We start from the raw sequence: 12749 nt of genomic DNA, 5'->3' as shown, positions 1-12749 counted from the left end.
TGATTTGCAAAAGGAAACCGCACTCCCTTTCATTATCCCAATGCAATCTACATTTCAATACAGTTTAGTCAACAGGCTCAGACCATTCTTTGAAATTTTGTAATAGCGTAAATGCATATAAACTGACTATGAGCGTTCCAGTTCCAATATGACAGCGGTGATCATCTGGAAACAGCACCACGAAAATGCCATTGATGACAGCGACGAGAGTGGGATTCGAACCCACGCGTGCAGAGCACAATAGATTAGCAGTCCATCGCCTTAACCTCTCGGCCACCTCGTCACAGACCCTGCAGCGGCTATGACCTTATGAATAATTGAATTGGGTAAATTATGCAGAGCAGCAGATATTTCTCCCTGGTGTTGGTAAAATGATAAATAACACAGTACGGTTCCAAGACTATGGTCTGACCCCTGGGTTGTGGGGCAAGTGCACTCCCACTGTCACACTATGCACACAGTGATCTGAACAAAAATGAGGAAATGAATATGTAACAAGGTCTGTTGAATTCTGTGAAGATTTGAAGTCAACGGAATGAAGAACCCGAGACAGCAGGAGGTGTTCTTTCAATAAAGAGTTGGATAGAGCTCTTAAGGATAGTGGAATCAAGGGTTATGGGGATAAGGCAGGAACAGGATACAGATTGAGGATGTTCAGCCATGATCATAATGAATGGTGGTGCTGGCTCGAAGGGCAGAATAGCCTACTCCTGCACCTGTTATCTATTGTCTATTAAATTGCCTGTGAGGAATTGCTTTCCAGACTGGAGGAGAGTGCATAGTGCTCAATGTCATTATTCGGAACACCTAACTTCCGCTCAGATGTTTTTGACACGCACTTGTGTACAGAACAGACAATTTGAAAATCCAAAATAAGGCTAAACTGACAATTGAATTCAACAATGCAAAAACCTTGATCTGTATCATTTTCCTGGGCCGTGCGACACCAAGTCACTGGATGATCACAGCAACACAGTGAGCAAGTGTCAGAAGGAATATGAGTGCAGTGCCAGTGCGCATGCTGGGAGCAGCAGGTGACACACCGGGAAGTGGATTTCCCACAACAGGAATACTTCCCAAACAGCGGACTGCGGTGGAAGGATTCAGAGGGGGTTTATATTTTGGAATTTGATGCCAGAGACACAATGGAGATCAGTCATTGAGCCTATTCAAGATGAAGATTTTAAGATTTCTACAGATGCAAAACAAAATAAAAAGCTCATGGGTGAATGAAGGCAAAAGATGAAATTGTACATTTCATCAATCTACCCATCTTTACAATAAGTACCTCACCACTTTCCTCACTCGGGGACAGAACCACTGGTGAAGATGATCATATAATCCCCGTTACTAGCCATGGAATCAGAGAAACTCGGTTTCCCAAACGTTCAGGTAAAACAAGGAATGTGGAGGTAAGCATTAATGTGTTGCTCCTGTGCTGAAGGTGACCAGTGCACGGTATCTCTGTTCCAGTACAGTGGGCTGTGCAGTGCCGAAGGTTTAATATTGAGCCTCACATGGAGCAGTTTCAATTTGTCGTCGTGTTGAGGGATACGGACAGAAGGTGATATTGAGCAAAGCCAAGTTTATGGGAAAATACTCGTGTTTTTGGATTGAGAAACAACCTTTTTTGGATAATGACTCCTTGATCAACAAACAAACTGCAAGTATCGAAAACGTGAAGAGACATGTGTGGAGAGAGAGCCGAAGGTGTTTTTTCAGCGGATGGATAACGTTTCCCATGTGCACTGCGTTAAATTCCGGGAAAATAGATATTGAACTGGTTTCATATGACAGAGTTTGTTGCAAATTCACAAAGGTTATTGCAATAATAAAAAAAAATCACATAGGACAGTTTGAATATTGTATTGAACTGAATTTTGGTCAGAGCATATTTTATCTGAAATGGTGTGCTGCAGAGAAGTACAGAGGGTTAACAATACAAAAGGACAGAGTCTTCTTGGTGGATTTCTTGGGTGGAGTTAAGAATGTACGAAATATACATATCATCATGTGAATGTGGTCAAATCTTTAAAGTAGGTGTTGCCTCTCCAAGTGACGATTCAATTCCTACTCATTGGGATATCACTTCCGTCTGCAGTTATTTTAGGGCATGAGCTCCATTTACAGAGTTTCACCTTGAATAATACGCCACACCTTACCAATCCATGAACTTTTTATACTCAGTCTTATTCAGTTGTACGTGTTCATGAAATATCTTTGTGTCTGAAGTCAACAAATTCTAAATTGTCACGCAACCACACTGACTTTCACTCAATGGTAAATTCTCTCCTTGAACGTTTGTTCGTGTATCTTTTAAAACACTGTGAAATCAGCTTCTACGTTTTATTTCTGGAAAGTCGTTCACGATTTAAATAACTCTATTGAGTGGAAGACACTCTCATCCAAACTTTTGTTAATCATTCACTAATGGTTTTCCAGCTCTAACTAAAGTTATCTATTCACGAGAAAGAGGGACTTTCCCCGATTTACTCATTCAAACCTCGCGTTATGTGAAAATCTCATTTGTTTACATCAAACTTGCGTGTTTCTGCTCCAGCATTTCCAAATCTCGTGAATAAATTCCTTCATTCTTTCTATCATCCCGTTTGTATCCTTTCTGATATTTTTATGTCTCAGTAAACAACGTCACTTGGCTTGCTAATATCTTGCTATCCAGGAAACAGCGTCTCTGCTCTTTCTAACTTCTTCACATGTTTTTGGTGAAGAATGAGGACAAGGATTATACACAATGTACCCACTGAGAGTGACCAAAAGATTTTACAGTTACGCTATGAACTCTTTGCTTTTTAAATATGACTCCTCTATTTATAAACTCCAATAAGGTAAATTACTATCTAATCACTTCATGAACATCGTCTCCATGGAGACGAGAATTTTCTATGTCTTCCTTTCTTCTTCCACGGAATGTCTGAAAGGTTTGTAAGGCCAACATCTCTAAATCCCCATGTCCTGAGTCAGTCTCAGCTATTTCTAAAGGCGACTGAAGTTCAAATACTTCATAGGGTGTCTCCCATCATTCCAGTGCAGACTGGTTCTGGACAGTAAATGCTATCACTAAAGGCCACCGTGAATCTGAAATCAACAGTTTTCACATAGTAATTCTCGGAGCTATAGTGTATCGTATGTTCGTGTCATTGTTCAATTTGTTCATCATTTCATGGGTCTCTGTATTGAATTCTACTGAATGATTAATTAGTGAATGGAGACATTCCCTTCACCACTCAGTCGAAACTCCATGGAACATTGAAAGAATTTACTCATACGCTTCCAGAGGACAGTCCTGCCATTACTGGGATGAATCAGTGAAATTTGCCCACGTATCCTCAAAGGCAAGGAATTCCTTTTCCATTTTATCAGATCATTGCAGCACTGAATCCCATGTGTGCGATCATTAAAACCAAAACAATTGCAGCAAGAGTTTAAAACTACGATTTTGCAATCTGCTTGCATTGTTTGTCCCAAAAATTACATTCCATATTATGGTATGTTTGTGGATGAAAGCACTTTCTGAATCTTGAGCAATTATATTTCAGTTTTGTTAAAAAAATTATCATTCGCTGTTCTCTCTTTCCCTTTCAGTTTCCCGTTTTATATCCCGTATTTTATCAGTTTATCTTAAGTTTTCAATAATTTCAATCAATCTCCCTCCTGATTTCCAATCCGAGAGAATGCCACAATTTTGTCAATTTATTTGCAGTGCAGCTGTAGGGCGCGGTGACCAAGTGGAAAGGCATTGGTCACGTGAACCAAATAAAAGTAGCCGGCTGGTGGAATCTGGCAGTTCCAGCACAGTCATATTTAAAACATTTAACGTAATCTTTAGCCAAATCATATTGGCAGAAAATAAGAAAACAAGATGAAAAAAATTGCTGATGCTGACAATCAAACAAAAACAGACGTTGCTGGAATATTTCAGGACGTCTGGCAGCATCTGTGGAGAGACGGACCCAATGGATGTGAAACGTTAACTGTGATTCATCTGCACAGATGCTGCCAGCACACCTGTGATTTTACAGCAATTTCTGTTTTTGTTTCAGATTGGCAGATTTGGTCAGAGTTCATGAGAACAGTGCTCATTAGAATTAAACAGACGGCATGGATCTGGTCGTGTGAAATGAGACAGTAACAACGAATGAGTGGAGTGTGTTGTACTGGAAAAGCACAGCAGGTCAGGCAACATCCGAGGAGCAGGAGAATGGACGATTTAGGCATAAGCCATTCATCAGGAATTCGGTTTGTGAGTCGGGCAGAGGAACAAAGCTGAAGCCAGGTGCCAACTCGCAGGCACCTGCTCCTACAGACCACGATCACAAACACTCCTCCCCTCACCAAACTATCATTTCCCAGACCATCCACAATCTCATCACCTCTGGGCATCTCCCATCCACAACCTTCAACCTCATTGTCTGTGAACCGCGCACTCCCCGATTCTAACTCCTTCCTAAGATTCACAAACCTGACTGCCCCAGTCGACCTATTCTCTCATCCTGAGCCTGTCCCATCCGAATCATCTCTTCCAACCTCGACACAATCCTCTCTCCCCAGTTCAGGAAATGCCCACTCGTGACACATTCGTGACACCCCTATGCACTTCACCTCCTCCAAGAATTTCTTTTCACTAACCCACAACGCGTCATCTTCACCATGGACATCCAGTCCCTGTACAAATCCATCTGCGTGACAGAAGTCTGCAAGCCTTCCATTTCTTAATCTCACAGCATCCCAACCAGTGCCTTTCCACCGACATCTTCATCCACCTGGCTGAACTGGTCCTCACAATCAACAACTTCTCTTTCCAATTCTCCCACTTCCACCATCGAAACTGGTAGCCATGCGCACCCGCATAGGACCTAGCTCTGCCTGCCTGTTTGTCAGATACGCGGAACTGTCCATCTTTCGCAGTTGCACAGGCACCATCCTCCACCTGTTCCTATGCTATATTGATGAATGTTTGCGGCCACTTTGGTGCTCCAACGAGGAGGTTGAATAGCTCACCAAAGTTAACAACACCTTCCACTCCGACCTCAAATTTATCTGGATCATCTTAGCAACTTCCCTCTCCTTCCTGGACCTCTCCATCACCGACTCTGGCGACTGACTAATTACAGATATATACTACAAGCCCTCCGACTCCCACATGTATCTAGATTACATCTCCTCCAACCCTATCTCGTGTAAGAACGCAATTCTTTATTCCCAATTCCTCCTCCTCCAGCACATCTGTTCCCAGGATGACCAATTGCACCTCAGAAAGAGCCAGTTGGTCTCCTTCTTCCACACTCACAAATTCCCTTCCCACGTGGTTGACAGCGCCCTCGAGTTCATCACCTCCATTTCACACACCACCACCCTTGAAGCCACACCTCTCAACGCAACAAGGACAGAACCACCTGGTTCTCACCTTACACTCCATCAAACACCGCATAAACACATCATATTCTGCCACTGATGCCATCTCCAAACAGACACGACCACCAGACATATATTTCGCTGCCCAGCCCTGCCAACATTCCGTAAAGACCAATACCTCCATGACCCCCTCTTCAGGTCCACACATGCCCCCACCAGCCCACAACCCTCTCCTGGCACCTTTCACTGCCACCAAAGGAAGGGCGAAAAAGCACCCACACCTCTCCCCTCATCTCAGCCTAGGCCCGAATGGATCATTCCACATCCATTAGAAATTCACCTCTACAGCTACCAATGTCATCTACTGAATCCCTTGCGCCCAGTGTGGTCTCCTCTACATCAGGGAGACAGGAAAACTTCTTGCAGATCATTCCAGAGAACATCTCATGGACACCCGCACCCACCAACTTCACCGTCCCATGGCTGAACACTTCAACTCCCCCTCCTACCCCAACAAAGACATACAGGTCTTGGATCTCCTCCACTGCCAAACCGTTACCACACAACGCCTGGAGGAGGGACGCCAAACATTCCGGCTTGGGACCCTAACACCACACGGGATAAATGTGAATTTGAACAGTTACCTCCTTTCCCCTCCCCCAAGCGCAAGCCTTCAACTCGGCACCGCCCTCTCGACCCATTCCATCACTGCTATTTCTGACCTATTTTCTTCTCCCTCCTATTCATCCATCTATTGCTTTCCAACTATTTTCCCTTAACCCCACACTATTTCCATTTATCTCTTAGCCCCGACTCACAAGCCTTATTCCAGATGGAGGGCTTAAACCTGAAACCTGATTTCTCCTGCTCCTCGGATGCTACCTGATCTGCTGTGCTTTTCCAGCATCACACTACCAACTCTGATCTCCAGCATCTGCAGTCCTAACTTTATCCTAGGAATTATCAATGACCTTAGAGTGAAAATATCCCTCGCTTGCAGTGATCACAGTGTGACTGAGTTTTCCATTTATTTTGAGTGAAGGCAGGCTGGATCTGAGACGAGCGCTTACTTTCTAAACAACGGGAATGTTATCAGATAGCGAAGTTCGGGTGGGCTGAAGTGAAGTGGAAAATTCTGTCAGAAGATGGATCAGTACAATTGCATCACATCATCCAGATTGTAAAAGACACACAGAAGGAAAGAATCAACATTAGTGAATGCACAATGACAGGTAAAGTGGAAAGGAGACAATACAACACACTGAGGTGCAGGGGAATTATTTCTGTGAAATGATTCGATATATAAGCTACACCTTTACATATGGACTGCCCTCACATTGGGAAAAGGAATTCCTTGCAGTATAACGGCGATATTTGCCTGTGACATCACAATGTTGAGAGACACTGACATAGTTTCTTCTGTAGCAACATGGCCGAGTAAAAGCATGATCGTCCCATCAACCAGAATTCAATACTTCAAAGCTCTCCTCTGTGCTGTACAACTTATTTGCTGCTCTTGTCGTCAGATCTCAATCACTTCACTGTGTATCTTCTTCTGCTTCCTGCTTCATGGAAACACTTGAAACGTGAACAAATCCACTTTCCACTTTCACCAATCTTTTGCAACTCCCGAGTTGGCACAGGTACGAGTGACCGCTTTGACTTCTCGAGCGCTCTCACTCTGGTATAATCTGAATGATAAAGTGGACTGTGGCTGATCTGCAGAATGTTCCCACTGGGACGGTGTTGTTTATCCCATCCTCGGGGACTGAGCTGTCTCTATTGGCAGAGTATTCAGCCATTTCCCTCCACTTGCAGGCATTATGACGGGATGTAAGGGCGGATATGCTCTGAAGCTTCCTCTCACGGGCACAGCCAGGTGCAAGAGCCCTGCTGGAACTTAGCAACATCGATTGCGAACTTCCTCCAAAAATCATTTATTTGAGAGAGAGAGAAAGGTGCTGAGCTGGTTGGAAAGAGAGAAATAGGCTGTGTACTCTCTTCCCTCAGTCGAATTCAAATAAGTGCATTTTGTGTTGCCCATTTGATGTTCAGAATCAATCTTCGCAGAACAATCCTGCAGAAAGGCTTTTGTTTCAGAGGCGTCGATTTCTTTTATGCAATCGGGCTTCAGTTAACATCTGAGTCCCAACTGTCCCGGATGAAGCGACTCCGAATGAAACCCTCACTCACTGAGAACCAACCCCACAGCCAGGAGCTGCGGGGCTGCAGGCAGTCCAAAGGGGAAGGGAGGATTAAAAACGAGCCATTATTTTTCCCTCAGCCTCTGTCACAGCGACAGGGAGAGGGACGGCAGAGACGTGTGACGTCATTCACGTGCCGACAGAATCCGTTCAGCCCATCGAGTTCACGGTAAATCTCTGTCACTTGCTTCTCTCTGAGATTATTCATCATCAGTGCTGCTTGTTTTAATAATAGGGAACTGTATCTGTGTCGAAATGCTGTCTCCAACAGACTGAACCACATGTCATTCACGGCTGTTCATTTCACCGGAGGACCCTGCTGTGTGACACAGCATGGGGAATAACTACAAGTCGATAAAAACAATGACTGCAGATGCTGGAAACCAGATTCTGGATTAGTGGTGCTGGAAGAGCACAGCAGTTCAGGCAGCATCCGAGTAGCTTCGAAATCGACGTTTCGGGCAGAATCCCTTCATCAGGAATTAACGCAGTGAGCCTGAAGCGTGGAGGGATAAGCTGGAGGAGGGTGAGGGTGGGGAGAAAGTAGCGTAGAGTACAATGCGTGATTGGGGGAGGGGATTAAGGTGATAGGTCAGGGAGGAGAGGGTGGAGTGAATAGGGGGGAAAGGAGCTAGGCAGGTAGGACAAGTCCGGACAAGTCATGGGGACAGTGCTGAGCTGGAAGTTTAGAACTAGGGTGAGGTGGGGGACGGGGAAATGAGGAAACTGTTGAAGTCCACATTGATGCCCTGGGGTTGAAGTGCTCCGAGGCGGAAGATGAGGCGTTCTTCCTCCAGGCGTCTGGTGATGAGGGAACGGCGGTGAAGGAGACCCAGGACCTCCATGTACTCAGCAGGCTGGGAGGGGGAGTTGAAATGTTGGGCCACAGGGCGGTGTGGTTGATTGGTCCGGGTGTCCCGGAGATGTTCCTTGAAGCGCTCTGCTAGGAGGCGCCCAGTCTCCCCAATGTAGAGGAGACCGCATCGGGAGCAACGGATATAATAAATGATATTAGTGAATGTGCAAGTAAAGCTTTGACGGATGTAGAAGGCTCCTTTAGGGCCTTGGAGAGAGGTGAGGGAGGAGGTGTGGGCACAGGTTTTCCAGTTCCTGCGGTGGAAGGGAAAGTGCCAGGATTGGAGGGTGGGCTGTAGGGGGGCGTGGACCTGACCAGGTAGTCACGGAGGGAACGGTCTTTGTGGAAGGTGGAAAGGGGTGGGAAGGGAAATATATCCCTGGTGGTGGGGTCTGTTTGGAGGTGGCAGAAATGACAGCGGATGATTTGGTTTATGCGAAGGTTTGCAGGGTGGAAGGTGAGCACCAGGGGTGTTCTGTCCTTGTTACGGTTGGAGGAGTGGAGTCTGAGGGCGGAGGTGCGGGATGTAGACGAGATGCGTTGGAGGGCATCTTTAACCACGTGGGAAGGGAAATTGCGTTCTCTAAAGAAGGAGGCTATCTAGTGTGTTTTGTGGTGGAACTGGTCCCCCTGGGAACAGGTCCGGCGGAGGCGGAGGAATTGGGAATACGGGATGGCATTTTTGCAAGAGGTAGGGTGGGAAGAGGTGTAATGCAAGAGGTAGGGTGGGAAGAGGTGTGCAAGAGGTAGGGTGGGAAGAGGTGTGCATCGGGTCAAATCCCCATCACATACGTGACTGTTGTTCTCATGTTTACTTTTTCTCTACGTGTGCTGAAGTAACACAGTGAGGGAGCAATTACTGTTGTCAGACATACATGTAGGGGCGTATTAAATACTGAAGTTGTGAGATTTGAGCAGTTTTTATTAACATAGACCATTCACTGTTCGAATCTCTTGCTCAGGAATTTGACAGAGAGCGAATTTGAGCAAAGGTTGAGCCGGGGCGTTTACCACATTACGTAACACGAGTTGCTACAGTTGCTTTGTTGTTCACCTCATTTGTGTGTTTTGCATCATTGAGGATTTTGAAGTTGTCCCCTCTATAGAAAAGGCCTGTGCTTTTGCAACATTGCACAAAAGATGCAGTACAATAACAGCCAATGCTAATTCTGTCTACTTATCCAGATATTGATCCCTGGAAACAGCATTGTGCACTCTCCTCGAGTCTGGAAAACACCTTCCGCACATATAATGTTATATTCTCGCTCTCATGGCGCTTTTCATTCCATCGGCTTCTGCTTTTCACGGAATCCGATTCAATGGATTCAGTGTGTCCATGTGTCAATGTATGTCTGCCTCTGTGTGTGCATGCCTGTATGATGTGTTGGTGTGCGTAGCTGTGTGCATGTCTCTGTGCATCTCTGTGTGTCTGTGTGATAATATGTGCTTGTTTTGTGTGTGTGTGCGAGTGATTGTGTGTCTCTGTGTATCAGTGATTCTGCGTGTGTGTGAGGAGTGTGGGTGTCTGTGTGTAGGGGGCTTGAAAGGGTGTTTTCTATGTGTCAATGTGTGTATGCCTCTGTCTGTGTGCCTGTGTATGTGGATATCAGTATGTATCTGTGTGCCTGTGTGTGTGCGTCTGTGTTTCTCTCTGTGTGTTCCTTTGTGCATGTATGTACGTACATGTGCTTTTTGCGTGTCTGCATATGTGTTAGTTGTATGTCTGGCTGAGTGTGTCTGTCCGTGTATGAGAGTACATGTGCATTTGTGGGGAGGGTGGGTGTCTATGTGTATTAGTGTGCATGTTTGTTTGAGTGTGTATGCCTGTCTGTGTGTGAGTATGTGTGTGTGGGTGTCTCTGTGTGGGGAGTGTGGATGTTTTCGTGCGTGGGAAGCATGGCTGTGGGTCTCTGTGTGTGTGTTTCTGTGTCTGTGTGTGCGTGTGTGTCTATGTCAAAGAGTGTGGTGCTGGAAAAGCACAGAACTCAGGCAGCATCCAAGGAGCATGAAAGTTGGAATTTCGAGCATAATCTCATCATTAGTAACGAGGCTTGTGGACCATGTGGGCCGAACGATAAATGGAAGGGGATGGTGCTTGGGTAAGGCAGCTGGGAAGGCGACAATTAAATGATGGTGGAGTGAAGGTGATAGGTTGGAGAAAAGAGTGAAGTGGATAGTGGGAATGAAGACGGACAGGTAGCACAGTTCAAGAGGGAGGTGCCGAGTTGGAAGGATGGATCTGGGATAAGTTCTGGTGGGGGGTTGGAATGAAGAAACGAATGAAATCTGTGTCTGTGTGTGTTCTGCGGGTGTGTGTGTATGTCTGTGAGTGCATGCGTATGTGTGCATGTATGTATATATATCTGCATGAGTGTAAGCATTTTGTGTGCGTGTGTGTGTCATGGGCATGTGTATGTCTCTTAGTGTGTGTGGCTCTCTGCGTCTGGGTGTGTGTGCGTTTGTAAGTGCGTGCGTAGGGTGGCTATCGGTATGTGTATCTGTATGTGAGTGTCTGTGTGCAGCTGTATATGTCTGTGTGCACGTGTCTCTGTGTGTGCACGCGTTTGTAGTGTGTGTGTAAGTGTGTGTGGGGGTGGCTATGAGTATTGTGTATCTGTGCATGAGTGTCTGTGTGCAGCTCTGTGTGTACATGTCTGTGTGTGTGTGCGTGTTTGTAGTGTGTGTGTGTGTGCGTATATGTGTGTTGATGGTGCTCTCAGTTTGGATGGTGCTGTGAGATGATACATTCCCTCTGTTCTTCCTAAACTGAATCCCTATGATTTTCGCCCTCCATTACCACCTGTACAGAGGGGTGGGGAGACCAGCAGAGACTGACAGCGACAGAAAGCTCAGCAAATCTTTCACCATCTGTGGGCAGAAACGGAAGTTAATGTTTTGGGTTGAGTACCCCTTCCTCAGAAACTCATGTCAGGGGTATAGTACATTACATTAACACCACAGCGACTGCCAGACTCGCCCTACACTGATACACACAGATAAACACACACGAACACAGAGACATAGAGATACTCACTCATACACTGACACTAATACAGACATGGAGTGTCTGTCAGTATTTCTCTTGCTCCGGTAACTTTGTCAATATATCACTTGGACTCTGGTATGTGTCAGTTTTTTTCAGTCTGTTCTTGGTGAGTGTTTTCGTATTGTGCTTGTTCACACTAGTGAGAGAGTCAGTAAGTATGAGTGGAGTGTGATTGTAAGACAATTTCAATGCTTGCCGAAACCAAACCTGGAAGAATTGTAAAGTGTATGGAGGACAGTGTGGAACTCCAAAAGGGCAGTGACAAATTGGTGGAGTGTTCTGTTTTATGGCAGATGAGCATCAATGCAGAGCAGTGTGAGATGATGCACTTTGGTAGGAATAACATTGACAGACAATATAAAATATCTGTACCGTTATAAAAGGGCTGCAGGAGCACAGGATGCTGGATGTATTAGAGGACAGATTATTGGACATGGCAGGACAAGTGAGGAGACAGTAAATGTCACAGATTATTTTCAGTATCTGACCTTTTTACAGGAGGAGGTATAGGAGGGAGCCTCCGTGCTCCCTTCCTGGGAGGTAGTGGTGACGATGTGTTGTGAGCCCACCCTACGGCCACAGAGATGGCGGAGTTTCCATTTATACCAGCTCGACACAAAAAAGAGATGGCATCAGGGACACGGCTTCTAAGTTGTGCCGGGGAAACGGAACTGCCAGTGGGTTTAAAGTGAGAATTGCCCTTCGCTGAACATTGCTCCTTACTCGTTTGGTGAGATGTGGATGTTTCAGAATCTCCACACGAGGCATACCGGTCCTCTCCAACTCGTAGCAGGGTCCTCTCCATGTGGTGGTGGCGGGGTGGGGGGGTGGTGGGGGGATGAGGGAGCGGATATCGGGCCCTCCACCACCCGGCTTGAACATTTCTGTCCTTTTCCAGTCTGTTTCTCCTGGAATGGTACAAAGGGAGGGAGGGAAGGAAGGTTGCAGTGGGTGGCGCTGCTCTTAGTTCTGGTGTAGGTGTGGCAGGGGAAATGGTGAGGTGTCAGGAGGGAGTTAGTCCATAGTGTCACGGACATGTTGGGTTATTAGTGTGGGTGGTATAGTGGAGGGAAATTAGGAGAGAGAGAGAGAGGGAGAGAAGGTGCAAGAGTGAGAGTGGTGGAGCATGAGCCTAGTTCGGTGGTCGGTGCTATAACAAATATACAGTGAGTGCGAGGGAACAGAGAGAATACAGTGACCCTTATTCTGACAGAGTGGGGAAGGTTATTGATGCTTGTCCCTGTATTGCTGGACATTTCCTCAGACCGCA

At 46.0% G+C, this 12749-nt stretch overlaps 1 non-coding gene across 1 annotated transcript; it reads right to left on the bottom strand.

Annotated features, from left to right (window-relative positions):
- Positions 1–201: 201 nt before the first annotated feature.
- Positions 202–283, bottom strand: trnas-gcu (transfer RNA serine (anticodon GCU)). The gene has a single exon. It is a non-coding gene; the product is annotated as a tRNA-Ser (tRNA).
- Positions 284–12749: the final 12466 nt, after the last annotated feature.

The sequence above is a fragment of the Chiloscyllium punctatum genome, chromosome 18 (assembly GCF_047496795.1).
Source record: "Chiloscyllium punctatum isolate Juve2018m chromosome 18, sChiPun1.3, whole genome shotgun sequence".
Taxonomy (NCBI): Eukaryota; Metazoa; Chordata; class Chondrichthyes; order Orectolobiformes; family Hemiscylliidae; genus Chiloscyllium; species Chiloscyllium punctatum.
The sequence above is the reverse complement of the archived record's forward strand: the minus strand, read 5'-3'. Positions and strand labels throughout refer to the sequence as shown.